At 41.7% G+C, this 22,659-nt stretch overlaps 1 pseudogene; it reads right to left on the reverse strand.

The window, feature by feature from the left end:
* Positions 1-322: 322 nt before the first annotated feature.
* Positions 323-21,080, reverse strand: LOC117547977 (annotated as a pseudogene).
* Between the last annotated feature and the right edge of the window lie 1,579 nt (positions 21,081-22,659).

Consider the following 22,659-nt stretch of genomic DNA (forward strand, 5'->3'; position numbering starts at 1 on the left):
ATACAAAAGGCAACAGTAGTCAATAAATCAATCTGAAAGAGATCTCTTTCATTGATGAAGTGTGTATACAGTATGGCATACATACACATAATACAATATGGTTATACTGTTGTAAAATCGAAAAAGATATATACAAGATTACATTATATCTATATTTTGTAATTTGCACAGATGTGTTTGCTTAAAGGTGAAATGAGGAGCTTAATCTTGTAGTGTTGTACATCCTAATGAACCATCAGGATATACGCGTGTGTATGAATGAAACGGAGGTAGATTTAATCTTTCTCCTTCAGAAGGTTTCATCAAATGTATGATTTGATAACACAGGAAATGTCTCAGCCTTTCTGTATACTTTGTTTTCTCCTTAGTTAAGGACATTTTGAAGAGCAAAACATGTTTTAAAAAATATCACTGTGAGCATGTCAGAGTACAGTAAGTCAGCTATATTTCATCTACTGACAGCGAGTGATTTAGTAAACTAACCTCATCTCCAGGTCATGGCTGTCTTGGGGAGTAAAGCTGAACAAGGCCACATAGGTGTTGAGCTTAAGGACATCTTGTTGTAGGTGGATCTGCTCCAACTAAATAACACAGACACACACACAGAAAAACACATGAACACAAACAGATTTGGTTGTCAAGAAGTCTGAAGAAAAAGGAAAACATAGCTGACAAGTTAAACAAAGCTCATAGTCACAAAAATACAATGCAACACCATATTTTCTATTGTCACTTTTCTCGCTTCTTAAAATAGTATGTTGGCATTCACATAGGCAGGAGAAGCCCTTGTTTACTGAACACTGATAGACTGGGCTTATGTTGTTCTGCAATCTGTTCCTTTAATCCACCGTCAACACGAGTGGGAGAAGCAGGATCACGTTTCCATGAACACTCAGGAAGTTAAAACAGGAGAGGGTTGTGGGTGGAGAGGAAGTTGTCAGAGAAGTGTTAGCACAATTAGCGAGGAGACGCGGCGCCACACTGGTGCCCTTCACACCTGCTCCTGGTGGGCGTCTTCTTGATTCATCACCAATAAAAAAATATAGGGCACAATGTACTTCAAGTCTCTTCCCCGAAAATGGACGGCTGGCATATTGTATTGCAGAGAGGATAGGTGTCTGCATGTGTACCGTTTTATTTCCAATGTATGGTTATTTGTTCATTGTTGTGTTTGTCCAAATATCTGTGTGGCTTTTTCCATTGTTGACAACAGAGATAAACATGTTAACTATAAAAGTAAACATGATATGATTGCTGCACATAGAAAAGTGCACAAAGAACATTGATACTGAAAGCACCCTCTCCAAAACACTTTGAAAGATAGACAGGAAAGAGCGCTTAGAATCTGCCCATGAATATTCATGGTTACCCTGCAGGAGGTGCCAAGATATTCAGAGAGGTTTAACCTTTTTCTCCCCACCACCAGCATGAATTGTGCAACATTATCACTGCATCTACGGTGTAGAAAATAATACCAGAAACACAGAGCTGGCAGATTGAGACGTTACATGACTTCAAAGCTTCTCTCTATCAGTTCAGGCCAGTGCTCTTGTCAGCTCCGGTTTGATTTGTTTACAGCAGGAAGAGAAGTTTTCCCTCAGATCCTGGGAAATCGAGCAGTGACGATTGAGGCGAGGGGCAAAGAGCAGCGAGCTTATTGGAGGCAGAACCGACTGGCTGGGTATTAGTTCTCAGAGGTGACCCATGAAGAGTTCAAGGCACTGGTCAGTAACAAAGTCTGTTCTCAGAGGTTGTCAGACTGCACCAATAATACTCATTTACTGTACTGACCTGTGAGTCCCCAGAATAGCAATCACTGTGATGACCAGACTGCTTCGCTTGCAATTCCTCTAAACACGTATTGTGCATTAAATCTGTAATACAGTATGTACAAAGATTAAAAATGGATGTGTTTCTTACCGGCAAGTCGTCAGGACTTCTCTCTGGCTGGAGGTAATGCTCATTTCCGTTCTCGATTACTGTGAAAACTGTATAAAAAAAATAAAGACTAAATTAATCAAATGAATCCAAGAAGTTAGATTGAATTCTACAATAGTAGCTAGTAAAGGCTGCAATGTCTAAAAGATGATATGTTGGACACCAAAAAGACACACTAGGAATAGTTTAAAACCTTACCAGAAACATGGAAGATATTATACATTAAGTTTAATTATGAGAAATTGTGACTGTGTCTGCCTTGTGTTTTCTTCTGTGGTTCACACATTTTCAAACTATCTATTTAAAGATAGTTTATAGTTTTATTTTTAATGAACTAAAGCACGTTCAAGAAAGCAGAGCAGTGTCATGGCCCAAAGGTGACCCTGGCTCAGAACATAATGTATTCTTTAGTAGGGTCAGGTGGTAATCTCTAAAGGAAAAGGGCCAGGTAGGTACTACCTTGGTTGGCTTGAGCATTTACCTTGTCGTCCTTTCCTTCCCTGCCTAGTGAACGCTCCAGATTGTAACGGGTCAGTGCCTTGACCTTCACTGCATAGACTATTGTGCAGCTTTTAAATAAAGAGCTACACACAATGCAGACCAAGAAAAAAGAGAGGTCCTAATGTTTTTCTACAGGATACTCTATAGCCGGGTCAGAGTTAGGAGACAACAACAAAAGGAGCAAAGAAAAGCTTATTTAATGGTTCAACGGAGGCCAATTTGATGTCGCCAACCTTCTCAACTCTCTTGGTGGGTGAGCGTTGGTGTACCCTGTGTCACTGCATGGCTGTAATTCAGATGTAATCAATGTACCGCAACAGATACTCACCATCATCGCTGTGTTTCTCGACAGCTCCTGCCTGCTGCCTGTGAGCACCACTTCCTCTGGAACATTATCCAAGTCATTGGTCTGCAGAAAAGAAAAGATAAAACAGATTAGAGATAGGGAGATATATTAACAGTAAGACTCGAGGAGAAAACTAGCTATAAAATGAATCCACTTTCACTGTGTAACCCGCTAACTGCGAGACAACTGTTTCCTAGTCCGCATTTGGAGGAAACTATTATCATAACCACCCCTGTGGAGATCACATTGGTCTCTGAGAGCCTACACACACACACACACACACACACACACACACACACAACACACACACACCACACACACAACACACACACACAACACACACACACACACACAACCCACACACAGCTGCAGTGGACAGGACAGGATGGCCAACAGCTTTCAGATGTCATCTTACGGAGGCACGTATCCAGACATGATAGCTTACACTAAAAAGTGATAAGCAATGAAAAACAGAGTTCCTTGTGTATTACAGAGATGAGAGGAGGCGGAGAGTGTAGCCGTACACTACAATCATCCCGGCCAATCTTCAGAGCTGTAACATGAGCACTTTTGCACCCCACATCTCCCTTCATCAGTGCCTGGACCAGAATGCCTTTATTGGTAGTGTTTACAGCCCTGCAGGGGCAGTATCTATTCAGACAATCAGTAACAGTATGTCTGTCGCAGTGAGAAGAAAATATATAGAAAGATACATTACATTAACTGAACTGTATTGTACATTGGGTTTTAACTTAAATAAAATGGAAAGTGTTAGTGATCTGTATGTTTTTGTTTGACACCGTTAAGAAAAATACACTAACATGATGAATGATCCTTTTTTCTTACCGAGTTTCTTTGAGGAGACTCAGAGCCACTGGGCCTCTTGGCCTTTTTGTGCCAGCGACGTGCCAAACCTCAAGGCCTCGTACACAGGGTCCACTTTGGTTTCCACAGGCTTTAGAAGAATAATAAGACAACATTTGAGCTAATGGCCAAACATATGTTAAGCTTTCTGATTAGCTATGAGGTGCACTAAAAAAACTGAAACGTTGTGTATAATGTCAACAAATGTTACATTACTGTATTGGGTTAGTTGAACCAAACATATTAAGTTAAGATTAGTTTTTATTTATATAGCACATTTCAGACACAAGACGAGCCTAATATTTATATATTATTTCAACTCACTTTCAACTACTCCTAATACAGTTATGTGAAATGTGTTACAATAATATATTGAATTGATTGTTGTGATTTACAATTCTATCAAAACAAGTTAGAAAATCTTTAAAACAAGCAAGTGCAAAAATGGCACCAAAAGAGTTGAGAAAGTATTGGTAACACTTTATATTAAGGTACACAAATTAACCATCAACTAGTTGTTAATTAGCATGCATATTAGCAGTATAATGGCTCTCTATAGTCATTATACAACACTTATTAATGCCGGTATTCTACATGACCATATTCTACAAGTAATAAGCCATTAGTTGAGAGTTTTCCTCAATAACACTCTAATTAGTGCTTATTTATTGCAAGTAAGGAAGTTGTTTGTACATGAGTTTTGGTCTTAATATGCGCTGCTTAATATGGGCCTAATAAGGCAGTAGTAGTAGCACAATAATAGTAATTCTCCCATAATAACACTTAACAAATATGATCTATTCTTATGGAACAAGACATGAAACTATAAGTGTTAATTGTGGTCTAAATCAGTGGCGTAGCTGTGGGTGGGCCCGGGTGGGTCTGGGCCCACCCACATGCACGTCTGCCCACCCACAGCCAATCAGCGCTTCATAGCGCAGAGCCGGGAAGCCAGAAGGAAGTGCCACAAACTGCCAGTTCAATCTAGTGGCCGACAGGGGATGGATGTAAAAAGGAGCAATTCCCATAGACCCCCATGTTAAAATGCCCCAACTTTACAGCAGAAATAAACATGTTTTTAGCCTGGATCCAATACAACTTATTCTGGATATAGTTAGATTCCACCTTCATGACAATGGAATAGGGAGTGCATTTTTTTTACCGTGAGTTTTTATAGTAAGTAAAGTAACTTTTGCCGTGAGTGAATGAGCGAGGGGGCGGGGCAGTTTACACACACGCAGCTGCTACATGCAGCAACACACACACGGAGGAGATGGCGGAGAGAACGCGCTCCGAGGTGTGGTTTGTATAGCCGTGTCGATATGGACAATACTCGTTACCAAAAGTGCAATAAGAGTTTAGCATGTAAGGGCGGTAACACGAGCAATTTGTCTAAACATTTAGCAAAAGTGCTCCACATTCAGACGGAGAAATGCACCGGGTTCGACTGTCTTTCTAGTAGCTCTGTAGCCCCGTCCACGAGTAACGTTTCCACGTCAGGTGTTATGTATGCTAGCAGCAACACACGGAGCTAACTACATTATACAAACATGGGTTAATGATTAGAGGTAACTGAGTTATTTATTTTGTTAAAGTTTCAGCTATTCTGTTTACAGTTCTGTCATCAGATTATTTAATACGATTTGTTAAAACATTGTTGTTTCTTTTGATGTGAAATATTGTTTATTTAATTGAAATAAAAAGCAATGTTAGTTTTGTTCACAATTTGTTTAGTTAGTTTGCCTTAATTTTTTCTCCAAAAGAACCGATAAAAGTAGGTGTTGAAGGACCGGATCGATAAGACAGACATACTTTATTGTCATTTCAACAAGACACAGAGTGTACTATTAAAACGAAATTTCGTTGTACTGGCTTACAGGAACAGGACAATATAAAAACTTGCTAAAATTGTACATAAATAATAGTGACGTGGTGCTGATAAAATTAAAGATAAAGTGTGCGTTTAAAATATAAAGACTTATACATATAAATAAGATAGACATAGGCCTACTATATAACAAATATGTGCTCTTTACACAGCGTAATGTAATCTTTATGTTACTGGTCTACTTGCTGTTCAGCAGTCTGATGGCATGGGGGAAAAAAGCTATTGCAGAATCTGGCTGTTCTGCTCTTAATGCTGCAGAACCTCTTGCCGGAGTGCAGCAGGGGAGAACAGAGCATGGTGAGGATGAGTGGGGTCTTTCAAAATGTTCTGGGCTTTTGTCAGGGAGCATTTCTGAGCGGTGTCTCTGATGGGAGGGAGAGACACGTCCGATGATCTTCTCTGCTGTCCTAACCACTCTCTGCAGAGACTTCCAGTCTTTGGCGTTGCAATCTCTTGACCAGATGGAGATGCCGCTGGTCAGCACCTCTCTATGGTTTCCTCTGTAGAACGTGGGTGAGGATGGGAGGGGGAAGCTGTGCTCTTCTCAACCTGCGCAGGAAGTGTAGGCGCTGCTGTGCCTTCTTAAATAGTGATGTCGTGTGAGTGGACCAGGTCAGACTGCTTGTGATATGCACCCCCAGGAACTTGGTGGCTGTCTGTAGTCTTCTACTGCTGTGCCGTTGATTGTGGAGTGGTGGGTGACAGTGCTTTTTGTTCCTGAAGTCGACAATGATCTCTTTAGTTTATCGATATTCAGGATCAGGTTGTTGGTGTTACACCAGTCTGTCAAGATGTTCACCTCCTCCCTGTAGGCCTGTTTGTTGTTGTCCCTGATGAGTCCCACCACTGTTTGTATCGTCCGCGTACTTTATGATGTGGTTGGTACTGAACCTGGAGCATAAGCGCTATCGATAAAAAGTAGTAGTACCGTTTGTGTACCCTATGTGGATGTCAGTTTTACACACATTCTGAGGCCGCAGTGCCTATGTTTTTGTTTTCCACTGCTAATTGATGCTTATGTTCTATTAGTGCATTAAAAAATCATTAAAATCATTATGAAGTTTCAGCTCAGACCCCACGCTAATATGTCTCTCCCCTGGCCCACCTACATTCTCCAGGCCCACCCCAACAATAATTCCTGGCTACCGCCACTGGTCTAAAATAACTCAAAATTAGGTATTTATATCTTATAATATTGTTTTGGGGTATTGACAGTTCAGCTACCAATAGCAAGGTGATATTGACCAGTATGTTTCATATTTGCACATTTATATTTTTGTAAAATGTGTACTGAAGGTTTAGACCCCGGGTACAGGAAGTAGGAGAACGTGAACGGAATATAATGGCAGTAGACATCCATGAGTACACTGCCACTAATTTTCCCCTATGCAACCTGAAGAGTAAAAGGGTCAAGTCCGTCAGAAAGCAATGACCGTAAGTGTGAGCCTTAAACTTACAACTGTAAGGAATTAGTAACATGTATTTTGTTTATGTGATGACATGTGGAGATGTTTAAACTCAATGAGAAAATGCCGTTAGCATTCGCGCTAGCGTTAGCATACACGGGTAGCGTTAGCATACATGCTAGCGTTAGCCATACTAGCCTGTATACATGCTTATTGTACAGCTAGCATTATCTATGTTTACCTTGTTTACACTAAGCGGTCCTAATGTGTTCATCTGTGTATGTTACACTTGCATGTATGAGATCATTAAGTGCCTTGTAACTTCTTTTTTTATAGTTTCACTCCGTTTGAATGTCACTGGACTGCAAATAAGTCAATAAAGGAGCATGGCTGCTCATTCCCTGGGCTCTCAAAAGAGTTTGGCTGGCTGTTTAATCTATGTTCACACTGAGACAACACAGAGAGAGAACAGTACACCTATTGTGTAAGAACATACAAGCAGGTCACACAGTATGATCACAAATACATAAACTCTGTTAAAAATCAGTTTTTATTAAAAAGTACAGGCTGCATATATGTTCTCAGCCTTGGAGAAACTTGACATGTTTTGGTACATGTATGTGTCTGAACCTCTCTTTAGTGGTTCATTAATAAAACAGATATTTCAACGTGTGCCTACTTTGTTCATGTACTGTTGTGGGTTAATTTCAGTAGTTGTGTGCTATAATGTATTTACAAAGTGTGAAGAGGAGGCAACTTTAGAATAGGGAACCTGTTCTGGTCAATTAGAGTCAAACTACTAGCTTATTGGTTATGAACAAGACTTCACTTTAGAATAGGGAACATGTTCTTAGATATAAATAGCTAATTTTGAGTTGTTTAGACTTAATTAACACTTGTAGTTTCATGTCTTGTTCCATAAGAATAGATTATATTTGTTAAGTGTTATTATGGGAGAATTACTATTCTTGTGGTACTACTGCCTTATTAGGCCCATATTGGGCAGCGCATATTAAGACCAAAACTCATGTACAATAAGTTCCTTACTTGCAACAAATAAGCACTAATTAGAGGGTTAATGAGGAAAAACTCTCAACTAATGGCTTATTACTTGTAGAATATGGTCATGTAGAATACGGCATTAATAAGTGTTTTATAATGACTAATAAAGAGCCAATATACTGCTAATATGCATGTTAATTAACAACTAGTTGATGGTTAATTTGTGTACCTTAATATAAAGTGTTACCAAGTATTTTTGCTTTACAGCATGTGAATTTATCATGGAGATTTAAGCTGATCACCGATGGGCATGACTTCTTTGATGCAGCCATACTGTTCCTGGATCAGTAATGGAGAGCTGTAGTAACGCCGAAAGCCTTTTGGCTAAAACACAGAAAGGGAAAAAGGAGAGAGACAGGCAACAGACATTAGAGACAAATCAATATGCAGCTCCGCAGGCCGCTCAGCGGCCTGACACTGAAATACTGCACGTAACTCTGCTGTCGTTTGTGAGAACATCTGACGGAGATAAAGCTCTGCCGCACTGAATGTCAGACGTCACTGTAGAGATGAGTCAAAGCAACTGTTTTTCACTGCAGACTGAGAAACAATCAATACCTAAAATATCTCTTTAAAGAAATACTAATATAAAAAAACAATTTGATGCAAGTCATTAAATAATGGTGACTTAATCCACAGCAATTTATAATGACTAATTCATTCATAAATCCATGAATGTTTAGGATCAGTAGGTAGGTTACTGAAATAAAATATGTATTGAGTAATTTAATGTATATTTCTAAACTGTTTTCAATGATTAGAAGAGAATGTATAATTGAATAATATAATTATACAGCATTTTGAACACTTATGAACCAATTTTGATAACAAACAGACAGTCGTTTAAATGATTATTGCATTACTTTTCATATCAGTAAAAAACATTGCACCAATAGCATGGTGTCTCTAGCAACCTGTGAACACAACTTGAGAATTACATCCATCTGCAAAACCTTGAATTTAAGTTTTTGTTATGATTATTGTGCTGATTGTTTTCACCTGTGGCCCTTGTGTTTCTCCTCCCCTGCCCGGCTGTTTCTCGTCTTGTGATTACCCCTCCCTGTATTTAGTTTGTTCTCTTCCTGTGTTGGTTCGCCTTGTGTCATGACTAGTTCGTCGGTGAGTGTTCTGTTTTGTCTTTGTTTATCACCTAGCCTTGAAATAAAGGAATTTTCACTTTAATCTGCATTTGGGTCCTGCCTGCTTCACACACCGTAACATTACGAACCGACCTAACAAATGGACCCAGCAGATGATCCATGGGAGGTTGAATTACAGCATTTAACCTTCTATCTGGCTTGCTGCTTCGATTGGTGGAAGGGAGCGTCCAGTGTTCGGCAGAAGAGGGCCGCTCTGGTAGAGGCGCACCGGTTGGCAGCAGAGAAACTATGTTTTGTGGAGTTCTTACCTGACTGGATTTTGGACTTCCTTGAAACATGTGATTCCCGGCCTGCTAGCCCCAGGCATGCTAACTCCATGTCTCCCAATTCCCAACCTGGCACCATACGCCTTGGTGGGTTCCGCCTGAAGTCAACCCGTGCTTCTGCCCCAGTTCCTGCTCCTGTCCAGGAGTTGTATTCCGGAACTTGTCTGGCTTATGGAGGTCCACGGAGTATTCAGGCGGCTTGCTAAGAGGAGTCGTCGCAAGGCCAGGCTAGCAGCCCGAGCAGCCATGGTTCCGGCTCCAGAACCGGACCTTACAGCCATGTTTCCGGCTCCAGAACCGGACCTTACAGCCATGTTTCCGGCTCCAGAACCGGACCACACAGCCATGATTCTGGCTTCAATTGCGGCCCCCGCAGCCATGGTTCCAGACCCAGCTCTGGCCCCAGCTGCCACAGTCCCATCTCAAGTTTCCTCTCGAGTCCCCTCTCCAGTTTCCCTCCTCTAGTCCCTCCTTTAGTCCCTCCTCTAGTCCATCCTCTAGTCCCTCCTTTAGTCCCTGCTCTAGTCCCTCCTTTAGTCCCTCCTCGAGTCCCCTCTCTAGTCCCTCCTCGAGTCCCCTCTCTAGTTCCCCTCGCGAGTCCCCTCTCGAGTTCCCTTCTCTAGTCCCTCCTCTAGTCGCTCCTCGAGTCCCCCTCTCTAGTTCCCCTCTCGAGTCTCCTCTCGAGTTCCCCCTTGGTTCCCCTCTCGAGTCTCCTCTCGAGTCACGTCTCAAGTCCCTACCCTATGTCCTGGTCCATTGGAGGTTCCGCTGGGGGGTCCCTGCCAACTCCATGTCCTGTCCCGTTGGAGGCCCCGTCGACTATTCCTCTGCCGGGGGTCCTACCAATCGTATGTCTGTCCCGTTGGAGGTTCCGCCGTCTACTCTCCTGCCGGGGGTCCTGCCAGCTCCTCGTCCTGTCTCGTTGGAGGGTCCCGCCGACTACTCTCCTGCCGGGGGTCCTGCCAACCCTTTGTCCTGTCCCGTTGGAGGTCCCGCCGTCTACTCTCCTGCCGGGGGTCCTGCCAACCCTTTGTCCTGTCCCGTTGGAGGTCCCGCCATCTACTCTCCTGCCGGGGGTCCTGCCAACCCTTTGTCCTGTCTCGGTGGAGGTCCCGCCGACTGCCCTCCTGCCGGGGGTCCTGCCAATCCCGTGTCCCTGGTCCTCTTCCGTGGGGGATCCTGCCGAGGTCTGTCCCCACCAGCTCCGGTTCCTGTCCGGCCGACACCGGGTCCTGCCCGGCCTCCGGCGCTGTCCCGTCAGCGCCTTCCTGCCCGCCTCCGGAGCTGTCTAGTCTTCGCCCTCGAGCCCGGCCCCCTGACTTCCCGGCCGCGGTGGCCTTCGCCCCTCCATAACCCCCACCTTGGACTCTGTCTTGCCCCCGGGCCGTCCGCCCGAGTCCCCCTTCTCGGCTTCTGCCTTGCCCCGGGCCGTCCGCCCGAGATCCCTTCCGGATCCTCCGCGGTGCTCCTGGGTTGTCAGCCCAAACCCGTCTTCCTGACCCCCCTCCACCCACCCTGGTGGCCCTAGTTTTATGTCCCTCCTCCGGTCCCCCTCCACCCACCCTGCTGGACATTGTTTTTTTGGACGTTTATGGGACTGTTTTGGTATTTTAGGGACGTCTGGAATCCGTCCCTTGAGGGGGGGGGTTCTGTTACTATTATTGTGTTATGTCACGATTTCTATGTCTTGGTTGGGTGTTTTTGCTGTTCTCTCCCGGTCATGTTTTCCTCTAGGTATATTGTCTGGTCCTTTTCCCTGTGTTTTTCCTCCCGTCGTTAGTTTCCCTGGTGTGTCTAGTTGTCTGATTGTTTTCACCTGTGGCCCTTGTGTTTCTCCTCCCCGGCTGTTTCTCGTCTTGTGATTACCCCTCCCTGTATTTAGTCTTGTCTCTTCCTGTGGTCAGTGTCGGTTCGTCTTGTGTCATGACTAGTTCGTCGGTGAGTGTTCTGTTTTGTCTTTGTTTATCACCTAGCCTTGAAATAAAGGAATTGTCACTTTAATCTGCATTTGGGTCCTGCCTGCTTCACACACCGTAACAGTTTTAGTTAGACAACCAGAGTTGAAAATGCAAGAGAAGACCCTGGCCCTTTCTCATCTCCTCGACTCCTCGGTCCTCCGGTAGTGACCCGGAAATGAATTTCAGTGCGCCATGTTGAAGGACATCTCATTTCTCTAAATGCACTTCGAAGACCGAGCGTCGAGGAGGCTCTCTGGAGGAGCTATAACCGAGGATACACTGATGGGTCCTCCACGGCTCCTTCGTGGATGCATTTCCGGGAACAGATGTTTCGATAGAGGTTTCTCACTACTCAAATGTCCCCTCCTCGACTCCTATCCTCGAGACTTAGTCCCGCCCACAGGAGATGCGAGCGGAGGACTGAGGAGGAGGAGAGAGGAGGGGAAGCAGCAGGCGGTTAGAGAAATGAGAATTCCTCTCTGAGCGGTCATTTTAAAGAGACGTCCATTAATGATGACAGGAGGCACTGCAGCCCTCGGTCTGATGGACAGATGTGTTCATGACGACTTATATATTTACTTTTAATTAATTGACAGTGCGGTATAATGAGACAATAACAGGCTACAGATGCGGACATATACACACACATATATTTATATAAATATATCCAATTTCAGAACCAAACAAGTATGAGAGCACAGAGGGCTGCTGTGCCTCCTGTCATCATTAATGGACGTCTCTTTAAAATGACCGCTCAGAGGAGAGGAGTTCTCTTTTCTCTAACCGCCTGCTGCTTCCCCCCCTCTCTCCTCGGCTCCTCCGCTCGCATCTCCTGTGGGCGGGACTAAGTCTCGAGGATAGGAGTCGAGGAGGGGAGTTAGAGAAATGATAAAGGGCCTATGTGTCATATGTCAAGTTGTCCACCGAAATTAACCTGACTAGAAAAACATTTCAGAAATTCATGGTCAGCATTTATCTGCCTGTCACGTCCTCATCCAATCTCCAAAGGCACTCAAACATTTATCATTTATATATCCATTATCCATCCAATAAATACTACCCAACAGTTTTAAATCCTTGGTAGATAAAGAAGAAAGACAATGGAAATCTTCTCGTTCCATAAGATCTGAGCACACTGGGTAATGATTCATTTATATATGTTCAGGTTTTTTTTCTCTTTGTGATTTCATTTTCATCCATTTATTCTTGAGTGGATGTGAGCATTAGTGTTGGACACCTACATCTCACAGGACTGCCTTTTTTCAGTTTGTTTACATTTTATGCATTCAAGTGGCAGGCGGTAAAATATTCATTGCTAATCATCAGTTGTCATGAATTATTCTTTTGACACTTCTGATGTGAAACACAGAAAAAAGCCAGCCTTGAGCATTAAAGCCCATCTCGAAAACTGATTCTAGGGAGATCTTGAAAAAAGTCATAGACGCCTGTCTTATTAGAAAATAATCTGTATACACAACAATAAAAACAGGGGGAGATTATGAGTTTGACGAAGCTGAAGGTGAAGTTCAGGAAGGTTGCGTTACCAAATTGTTGACAAACAAGTGCTGTTGAATACTACATTTATTTTAAAACTACATTTGATATGAATGAATTGTGACTGTATCAGTAAGGACATCCATGAAAGAAAAGCGACACACTGGTTTCATGGTTAATAAAGATTCAGAGCATGAGGTAACTTGACTTCTTTGCTAAACTATTCTCAAGCCAAGAGAAACAAGCATGACTGCTGAAGTGTCCAAGTTTAGAATAAGTCGAAATTAGAGCCGTGCTCCACTGGGAAAACTTCCTTTTTTATGCTTGATCTCTCGACCTCATTTTCCACTCCTGAGAGTCGATCATATCTAAATGCCTCATCCCTTAAGCATCTAGTGGAAACAACAGGAAGGGAAAAAGACTGCCTGTACTGCGACTATTTCCTCTATATAATTTCCATATGACGTACTTTATTCTTGCTGATTGACATTTGCTTATTCCAAATCGCCTCAAATGATTCCAGTTCAATTGTAGGGAAGGGATTAGCCAAATACTGTGGGGAACAGAGTATGAAATCACACTTAATTTGATCTGACAGTGTTACACTCCCTTTCTTCTCAGTGTGCAGATGACTAAAGAGTCCCAGTCCACTCCTCACTGCCAGTTTGCTCCACGGCAATGGAAGTGAAAGCAATGATTTTTTTTTGGTGCTTTGGCTTATGCTGGTGTAACTGAGTACTCTCCAGTAAAAAAAAATCTCACAGACCAACGCCTGGTTCGCCTTTTAATGCAGGTTCACAGATGAGTGATCACATTAGAGCTTTAAATCACTCATATAATTACATATCACTTAATTATAATAAATTATAACTATGCTGGTACGAGTGTGTGGTTTTTACAGCTGTGAGGTTATTACAGTACAGGGTCAATGCCTCTGACTTGTGATGTAACAGCACTGAAAAGCTGAAAAGACGTATTGACTGTACCAACTATTAAATAAAATATTTCATGAGGCAGTTTTGCTCTAGTTCTTTATGTCAACAAGTAGGCACATTTAAATTCAACCTATAAGCTCTATCCAAACAGTTTGCCTCTGTTTTTGGTCACGTTTATTGCTCATTAACAGAGTAATTAATATCAAACAACTCAGGGAAGTAAATTGCTGGAATTATATCAGCGTAGAAGCATTTTATTAGATAACATTGCAGGAAAGGTGAATGATGTTAACCTTTTCTCTTATCAGCTTTTCAGGGACAAATCAAAGGCAGCTTTCAGTATGTTTGAAACCAATCACTGATCACTGATAAATACCGCCAACTTCCACATTGTTGTGATATTGAACTAGAATCTCATTGTGTCTTATAGAAAATGTAAAGGCTAAAGTTGAATAAATGATGGGATAAATATTCCAAATATTATTTTACAACCCCTAATTTGACGACCAAGGCTTGACTTACATATTAAAAAAGACATCAAGGCAAAGGTGAGATTGTGAAATGCCAAACATATCATAAAACTGTTACGTGTGAACTCTTCAATAGCTGTTATAAAACTGCTTTTGGGTGATTGATCCTGTTTTAATGCTCTAATGCTGGCAGCAGAACTTAACGGACGTCAGCAGTTATTTTGCTTCGTTGATATTATCTAAGACTCAGAGTGATGATATAACGATGATCAGCGAAGAGGATGGACAGATGTACCAGCAAGCTCACACAAAGTGTGATTTCTGAATAAGCAAATTCTTGTGGGAAAGACACACGGCCAATTATAATATGTCTGTTTTGGTTTCAGTAACTAAAAGCTCAATCTCCCAAACTGTTGACAGTAAAGTGGCAAAAGTGGTACATTGTGACCTGGTGTCTTTTACTTTTCTGTGTCATGCATCTCACCAGTTTGCCCATGCAGCGCTGCTGTCCCACTCCGTTTTCACACTTGTGGTGGAGGCTCATCTTGCAGGCTTTGCAGCGGAGGCCGTGCTTTGCTGTGTTTCCCGCCAGGAACACCACATGCTTGGCTGTTGTACTTGATGCACACACAAAAGGTTTAAGAGGTTAAGACAGGATCTGTCAGGAGCTGGACTCGAATGGGGCTCCTAAGTGAACAGTAAATCCCACACAGAAAGGCAGAGGCATGGAAAATGTTGTTCAGAAGTCCTTCACATTCATTTATTCCTCGTCACACTTGTTGCAAGCTTAGAATTTTTCCCGGAGTGCACTAGGGGGAAACTGGGAAGAGACATGTGGAATATTTTAACAGTGATACTTTTAGCAAACGTGATGTGCAATTTTAGCAAAACCATTTTAACAAAACAGACTGTGACTGAGCCAGTGGTATCTGCCCCATGAGAACACTTTTTAAATTGCTGCCTGTGTGCAGTTTACCCTCTCTTATTAATACCTGACTCACAGTCGCTACAATAAATGAAGATTAATCTGACTTTACTGCAAAAATATTTGTGTGTGTGCATTTGTGCAGAGGTGTGTGAATGAGTAACAAATGAATATGCAGAGAGAGAAAAATAAAGTAATACTAATGATACTCCTTGTTTGGAATGTGTTACGACTTTATAACCTAAAATCTATAAATATATTTGTTAAGCCTTCGCAGTAAATTATGTTGACGCTCCATCAGGCACAAGTAACTATCCCGTTCCCGTTAGACATTGATTTAATAAGCATTTTTCTGCAAAGATCCGCAATCAATATCTCAGCATAAGGCTATACTCGATCAGAGCAGTTTTATATACCAGTGGACCTAACTCATTGTGAGCCTAAAAACAAAACGCTAGCTTAGACAAAAGGCTGCACACTGAACATAGCATTTAACCCGTGTAATGATTAGGAAAACTACATTGGATGAGACACAAAAATAGCGAGGTCACCTTGGAATAAATACAGGAAGAAGTGGTAGAGCATGCAAACCAAAGACACTTCTTTGTTACTGAAACTGCATTTTTTAGAACAAATCTTCTCTGAGCTTGCCTAAAAACAAATCTAAAGACACAAACTATTTACCTGTGAGTTTATCTTACCATACTATATTTAGCCTTTCGACACAAGTAATCCAATATGCACTAAGTCTACATTAAGTATGATATGCTTTATTTAAAATATTTAAAATCTTTGTTGGTATTTATGAACTCAACATCATAGATGTGCAGATCAGTGCAGTGCAACAAATATCTAAAATAGTGGATATTTAGCACAATTTAACAACATTTTTGTGTTTTTCTGATTCTACAAACATGATATAAGTCTATATTTCATGTGATGGCAAATGTAAAAGTTGTACAGTAACATACTTCTCCATATCAGATTTCTGAACAATCTTTTCAACAATTTTCTCCCTAATTATATCACATTAAGGGCACATCTGGGTTTAAGTGGGCCCACCCACAAAGGTGTTTTCCATAAACCTGGCTGATTAGACTAGAAATTAAGCTAATATAAAGATAACAGCGTGGATGTTTCCGCCCCTTACAGATGTAACACATCTAACAGTAGGAAGAGAGGGAGATGTCAATCAAGCACGAGATCTATTCAAACTGAAAACACCTGTGTGATGGACTGTGGGTGTATACTGGCTGTACCTCTCTTCTTTATACTGGTTTTGAGTACATTTCTAGATACACAAAAGGGGACTCCTCTTGTGACAAAGCAGAGTCACTGACAGTGATTCTCTTCTTAATCATAACATTAAGATTATCCCTATAAATTCTTTATTTTCCTAATGTTGAATAGCAATTGTTCAACTGAACACCATGTATGAGCTAGTCTCTCTACAAAGGGGTTTCAAAACAAAGATGAACGCCTACCAGAAAAATGGTAATATGTTTTTGCTCTATTAAAGATTTACTAATCTAGCTTGGCTCTATTTCATCTAGTAAACCTTATAAATGAGTCAGTGAGCACTATAATATGATTCAGCCATTTATATTATGGATGACGTGTTTAATTTGCACAGGCTTTCATAATAAGGGATCCTCCTTCAGGAAACAAAAGGTGGGTGTTTAATGTACCAGGCTATCTTTTGCATATTACCATTATGCTATCAATCTACATATGTAGCTGTATATAGGGTGTATTATAAATATTGAAACAGTAACATTGATGAAGATTAAACCTTGAGTTAAAATAAGTGTTAAGGATCAACATGTCCTTTCCATTTCCAATGATATACTATATTATTTAAGTTTAAGGTGGTGAATATGTAAGTTATTTTGGATTTTTATCATTAAACTGACAAATTAACACATTTATATGTATTCCTATATTTATATTTAGTCTACTGTACACTTATATCCATTGAATTACAAGAAGCATTTCACTTCGGAGAACCTTATCCACATCTATGAATCATCGATAATTATAATACACTTGTACTTCTTCAACTCCATAAGCTTTCTAATGAATTGCCATTAGGATGAATTAATCACAGTTTGCTTGTACTTGTACAGTTTAAGTATCTTTTAACACAACTATGTGTCTCTCTGTCTCCTGTGAGCCACCCTTGATTCTGGATGTCAAGAGTCGGACTATGACAGCACCATGAAAACACACATGCAAGATAGTATGTTAAAATGAAAACAGGACAAATTAAGAAAAAGGCCTCATCTTCCTTCATGATTGGACCAGAGGGATCAGCACCTTTCACAGGACCTTACATCATCCTTTCACTATCATTATCCATTCAAGGCCTCAGCCACTGGAAACCCCACACAGGCAACACTCCATTAGTCTGACAAAAACTAGATTGTTTCAATTATGCAACGAAAAGCAAAGACTGTTGGCACACTGATATATATTCATTTATTTGTTCAACCTGCCCACATTGTCACTGGTCTGTCGTCCTTTATCTGCTGTGGTATCAGGGGCTAGTTGGGCAGATGGTTCGGGGAGCAGCTATCATTATCAATCAGCAGATGCCCTGAGACACAAAGTCCTAGTGGTCCCTCTGAACCGATAGTTAACAAGGAGGGGGGGGCAGCCAGAGAAAACAGAACATCTGGCAGGGGGAGAACAGCTAGAGCAGCTGGCTATCTGACACCTCGGCCGACAGATGGAGGAACCTGGCTCAGCGTGCCAAAAAGAAAAGGATGGAGATACTATGGTCCCAAGTCTGTTGGTCGAGATGGATGCTCTGTATCAGGTGCCTTAATTAGTGTTTTTATGAATATGGCTTCTGTGTTCAAAATGTTTTAAGGATGATAAAAAAAAACAAGGTTGGCGTCCAAACCGTATGTGCATATTATTGCATATTTATAACTCTCTAATTGTTATTCTGATGTTGGAGCCTTTTATGTATAACTTCCTCAGGTTATCTGATGAAGGCCTCATTAAGAAAAGGTTATTCTCAATGCTTTGATTGCAAAGTTCATCTGATGATGTGCAGGATTTTATTTTCTCCTACGATCTTAGTTAGATACTCTGCTTCCACTAATGAAGGAGGGAGGCGGTGTAAGGGTTTAGTGTTTTGTCTATCTGTCTGTTGATGTTAATTGCTCTGCTCTCTCTCTCTCCAGGTGTCGGCACTTCCTGTCCGTGTGGCACCTGCTAGGCTGATTGTTATTCCCGCCCCTAATTGTGTCCACCTGTGTCCCATTACCTAAAGTGTATATTTAGTCCGCCTCTCCCTTTGTCTGGTGTTGGTTCGTCTTGTCTTTTCGTCATGTCCATGCCTGTATTCCATAGACCTGTTCTTGCACTACCGAGTAGAACCTAGAGATTCTTGGAGAGTCCTAGTAGATCCTAGAAGTTGATTGGAAAGCTTTGTATTCTTGGAAATAAAGACTATTACAAAGCAACAGAATCGAGCATCTGAGTTCTTACGAGCCCAACGTGTCAGGCGATGTAACCATACCTACGATCATGTGGTTGCAGACGTCACAGAACATGGGCTTCTTGAAGATGTGCTCCATGAAGCAGTGTCCTGCCGAGTCTACCTGCAGCGGGTTGCGTATCTGGGACCGTGAGTTGGGGGGAGGGAGCGGAGGGGATGGCTGGAGGGACGGGGGGGATGGGCAGGTGGGTGGTGTGCGGCGGGGCCATGTTGCAGAGATGTCCCGTGCTGCTGCTCACGTCTGAGAGCAGCTCCGTCTTGTTGTCGTTGCTGTTTCGGAAGAAGTTGTCCGCGCTCTTGCTGCGCATGGTCTTGGTCTTGAAGGACAAGGAGCGTTTTAGTCTCTGCAGCTGAAAAAAAGAGCAAACATGTCAATGCAAATGGAGCGAGGAAGAGAAAAACACAGAGTATAAATGAGGAGAGAGAAGAATTCAGCAGAACTGAGTGAAGCAAATCAATTTCTATAACAACCCTAATAGATTACAAGCCGAGTCTGTAAAACCTCCAGGCACATTTCTCAGAGTCTGATGGCTGATAAAAGACTATTGCGACGGGCAACTTATCACTTCTGAGTGGAAAACCTTCAATGTTTCCTACCTGGAAGGTAATGTGATATTCTGGTTAGAGCAATGCATCATATCAACACTTTTCCTCTCACACTGTGCTTTCATATCTGGCAGCAGCCTTCATTAATCTCCTTAGGGCCCTTTATGACAGTAACGCAATTCATAACACTCCACACTGACAACTCCTCATTTAACCTCCCAGTGTGATCTTCCTCCTCTGTGAAACCCATTTAATTCTGGGCTTAAAAACGCAATAAAGAATCTTTGAGCTCCTCTAATGAGATGTTATGGTTATGATTTCTGGATGGTGCGGCTGCAAGTCTCTCATTGCGGAAACATGTTATTTAAGCACATCATACCCTAGCACACAGAACAGGCCTGAATGTATAACTAAACAGATAAACAGGTGAGGTTTCTCTGCGGTGTGCAGAAGGATTAAACCGTTTGTTTTAAAGTATTAGCTTTGCAAACAGACAGTTTACATCAACTGATTCTGAGCCGAGATGACTCATATTCCATCGCAGACTTTAACTGCAATACAATTAATTGACAACTGCCATTGTTATTGCATTATTGTTGACTTACAAGCCTGAACACATTGTTTAGAGAGCTTCCCATTGCAGCGTTGGTGTGGTGAAGATCAATAATTCAACGGGTCAGGAAACAATCAATTTAGAGCCTTTCTCTACCATTACCGCCCACACAGGAATGCACATCAGACATGAACATAGAGCACACACACTGTAACCTCTCTCACATGGCTTTCACACGCCCTGAAAAGGAAAACTGTGGTCAGGCATAAATTAAATTGTTCATCACCTTTCCTGAGGTTGGAATTCTGCGTACATTGTAGTTTTTTAGAAAAGATGTGATGGAAAAGATCGTTCCTTACATGAAGATGTAAAAAATAAAAGATCTCTAAATCAGAAAAGTGAACATGCATCAAGGAGCTCATGCTGTGATTGATGTCCTCAAATCTATAAGAGCTGTGATTTATCAAAAAGCAGGAATGGTTAATAAGGGCTGGAATGGGTTATGAAAAATAATATAGATAGAAATGTTTTAAATAATAAATAATAATAAAAACAATAACATTCCAGTTATGGCTTAAGATAATTTAAAAATAATATCATTAACTGATGCAGCCTATAAACAAACATTGCCCTCTATGGTGAACTAATTTGTATGTGGCATTAACGTCACTAAGTGATCCTTCTTATAAAGCAGGAAAAGTTGTAACGCAAAACAACTTTTATCTTTATGTACATGCAGATATGATTGACTAAATCAGCAGATCGCTACAGTTTACACAAGAGTGGAGGCTCACCTTGCGCTTATGATGTTCAGGCCTCACAGTATTCTTTAAGGAAGAATAAAAACACAAACAAAGCTTCACTTAAAAAGGTAGAAAACGTTGTCAGCTTATAGTGGAACTCGTTCTACTTGTACTGCATGTAAGGAAGACTCAACATTTTCCTCTCTCACTTTTGTTTGTCTTTCCGATGTTCTACTACCGTTGGATGTTAGAAGAAGTGTTATGGTTAGGCAGAGGCTTTATGTGCAATGTCAGCCAGGAAGAAGAACTCTTTTAAAATGTGACCAGCTGTGCCAAAAAAAGAGCTCTCATGCACACGCTTCAAGAGAGACAATAGTCAAAGAGGAAAGCATGTCTATGATTCCGGAAAAACACCACCAAAAAACAGTTTCCGTTCACAAACTGATGGAAAATAATGAAGAGACTTATACATCTCATCTGTCCTGTGCAGGGACAGCAGAGGGGAGCTGATAGCCATCCACTAACATGATGACTAGTCCAATATTGTAATGCTAATTGTAGTAGTCTGGGCATCATGTGACCCAAATAGATGGCAAAACGCCTGAGGCAGCTGTGGATATCTATCACACAGCCTACTTTCCTAAATCAGCCACAAGTAGAAGGAACAAACCCAAATGGCCCTTACTGTACAGCAGTGACCACCAACTGGCGGCCCGCGGGCCACATCCGGCCCGCCAGACATTCTCATCCGGTGTCAGTACCAGATATGTTCGGGCTACCAGATATGTTCGGGTGTATTTCCGTCGCATCCGTCATCCGTCATATGACGGATTGTACGGCAAATCAAGAGGGCCAACATACACGGTCAAATTCCGAACATTTAAACATAGCCGACACTTCATTCTTTACTTTGTCCGTTATTATATGTAGAAGATTATACTTTTTCTCCGTCATGTTGTTTCCATAGCAACAACTTCAAACAGGCATAGCCTACACTTCATTCTTTACTTTGTCCGTTATTATATGTAGAAGATAAAAAAAAATTCTCCGTCATGTTGTTTCCATAGCAACAACTTCAAACAATAACAACTAACCGCTAGCCGCAAAGCTAGCATCACAGCCACTGCTCCGTTTTCGGAGACTTTGCACACGTTTTTCACAAACATTTTTTCACACGCTAGGAGTACTTCCACTAGCTTCGTCTTGATCTGTAGATGTGATTTGATGTGTCGTGTGTCCCCCAACTCCTCTCCAAAGTTCAGATATTTAATAAAATACTCAGGGGAGTTTCCTGAATTTTCATGCCCAAAGCCAAGCACTAGGCCCTGGGTAAATTAAGAGGCTGATCTCGGGCACTTTTGTCCACTTTCCCTGGTGGTCGAAACTCAAGCCAGACATCCCTGGAATCGTCTCAGAGAGTAGATGATCAGTGGGGCCTTGTTTTTACTGAATGATGTGTTTTTTTTATGGGGAATTCAAATATGAGCTTATTTTTAGGATTTTCGGAGACTTTGCACACGTTTTCACAAACATTTTCACGCTAGGAGTATGGGAGTACTTCCATTCGCTTCGCCTTGATCTGTAGATGTGATTTGATGTGTCGTGTGTCTCCCAACTCCTCTCCAAAGTTCAGATACTATATACAAATACTAAAAGGTAAATAAAACATTAAACATAATGACAAAATAACAACCTGAAATATATGTATTCTATCTACACATTTCGTAATTGTCTAATCTAGTGGCCTTATAAAAGTGTTGGCTAAAGTAACGCAGAATATATATATTTTTTAATTGTAAATAATTAGAAACATTATTTATGTGCACAATGGGACCCCACCATAGCACCCCACACATAACAAGCTGTCCCGAGTTCCTCCGGCTGCAGTTCCGCAGACGGCCGGTGTGTGGCAGCAGAGCGCTGGGAGCCGAGGGAGGTGAGTATATGACGGATATGACGGATGCGACGGAAATACACCCGAACATATCTGGTAGCCCGAACATATCTGGTACTGACACCGGCCCGCACGACGGGGGTGACTGCGGCGTGGTTACTGCATTCGCAGTAACCACTGTGTGCAGTACCGGAGTCCAACA

This window comes from Gymnodraco acuticeps, unplaced genomic scaffold (assembly GCF_902827175.1).
Source record: "Gymnodraco acuticeps unplaced genomic scaffold, fGymAcu1.1, whole genome shotgun sequence".
Classification (NCBI taxonomy): domain Eukaryota; kingdom Metazoa; phylum Chordata; class Actinopteri; order Perciformes; family Bathydraconidae; genus Gymnodraco; species Gymnodraco acuticeps.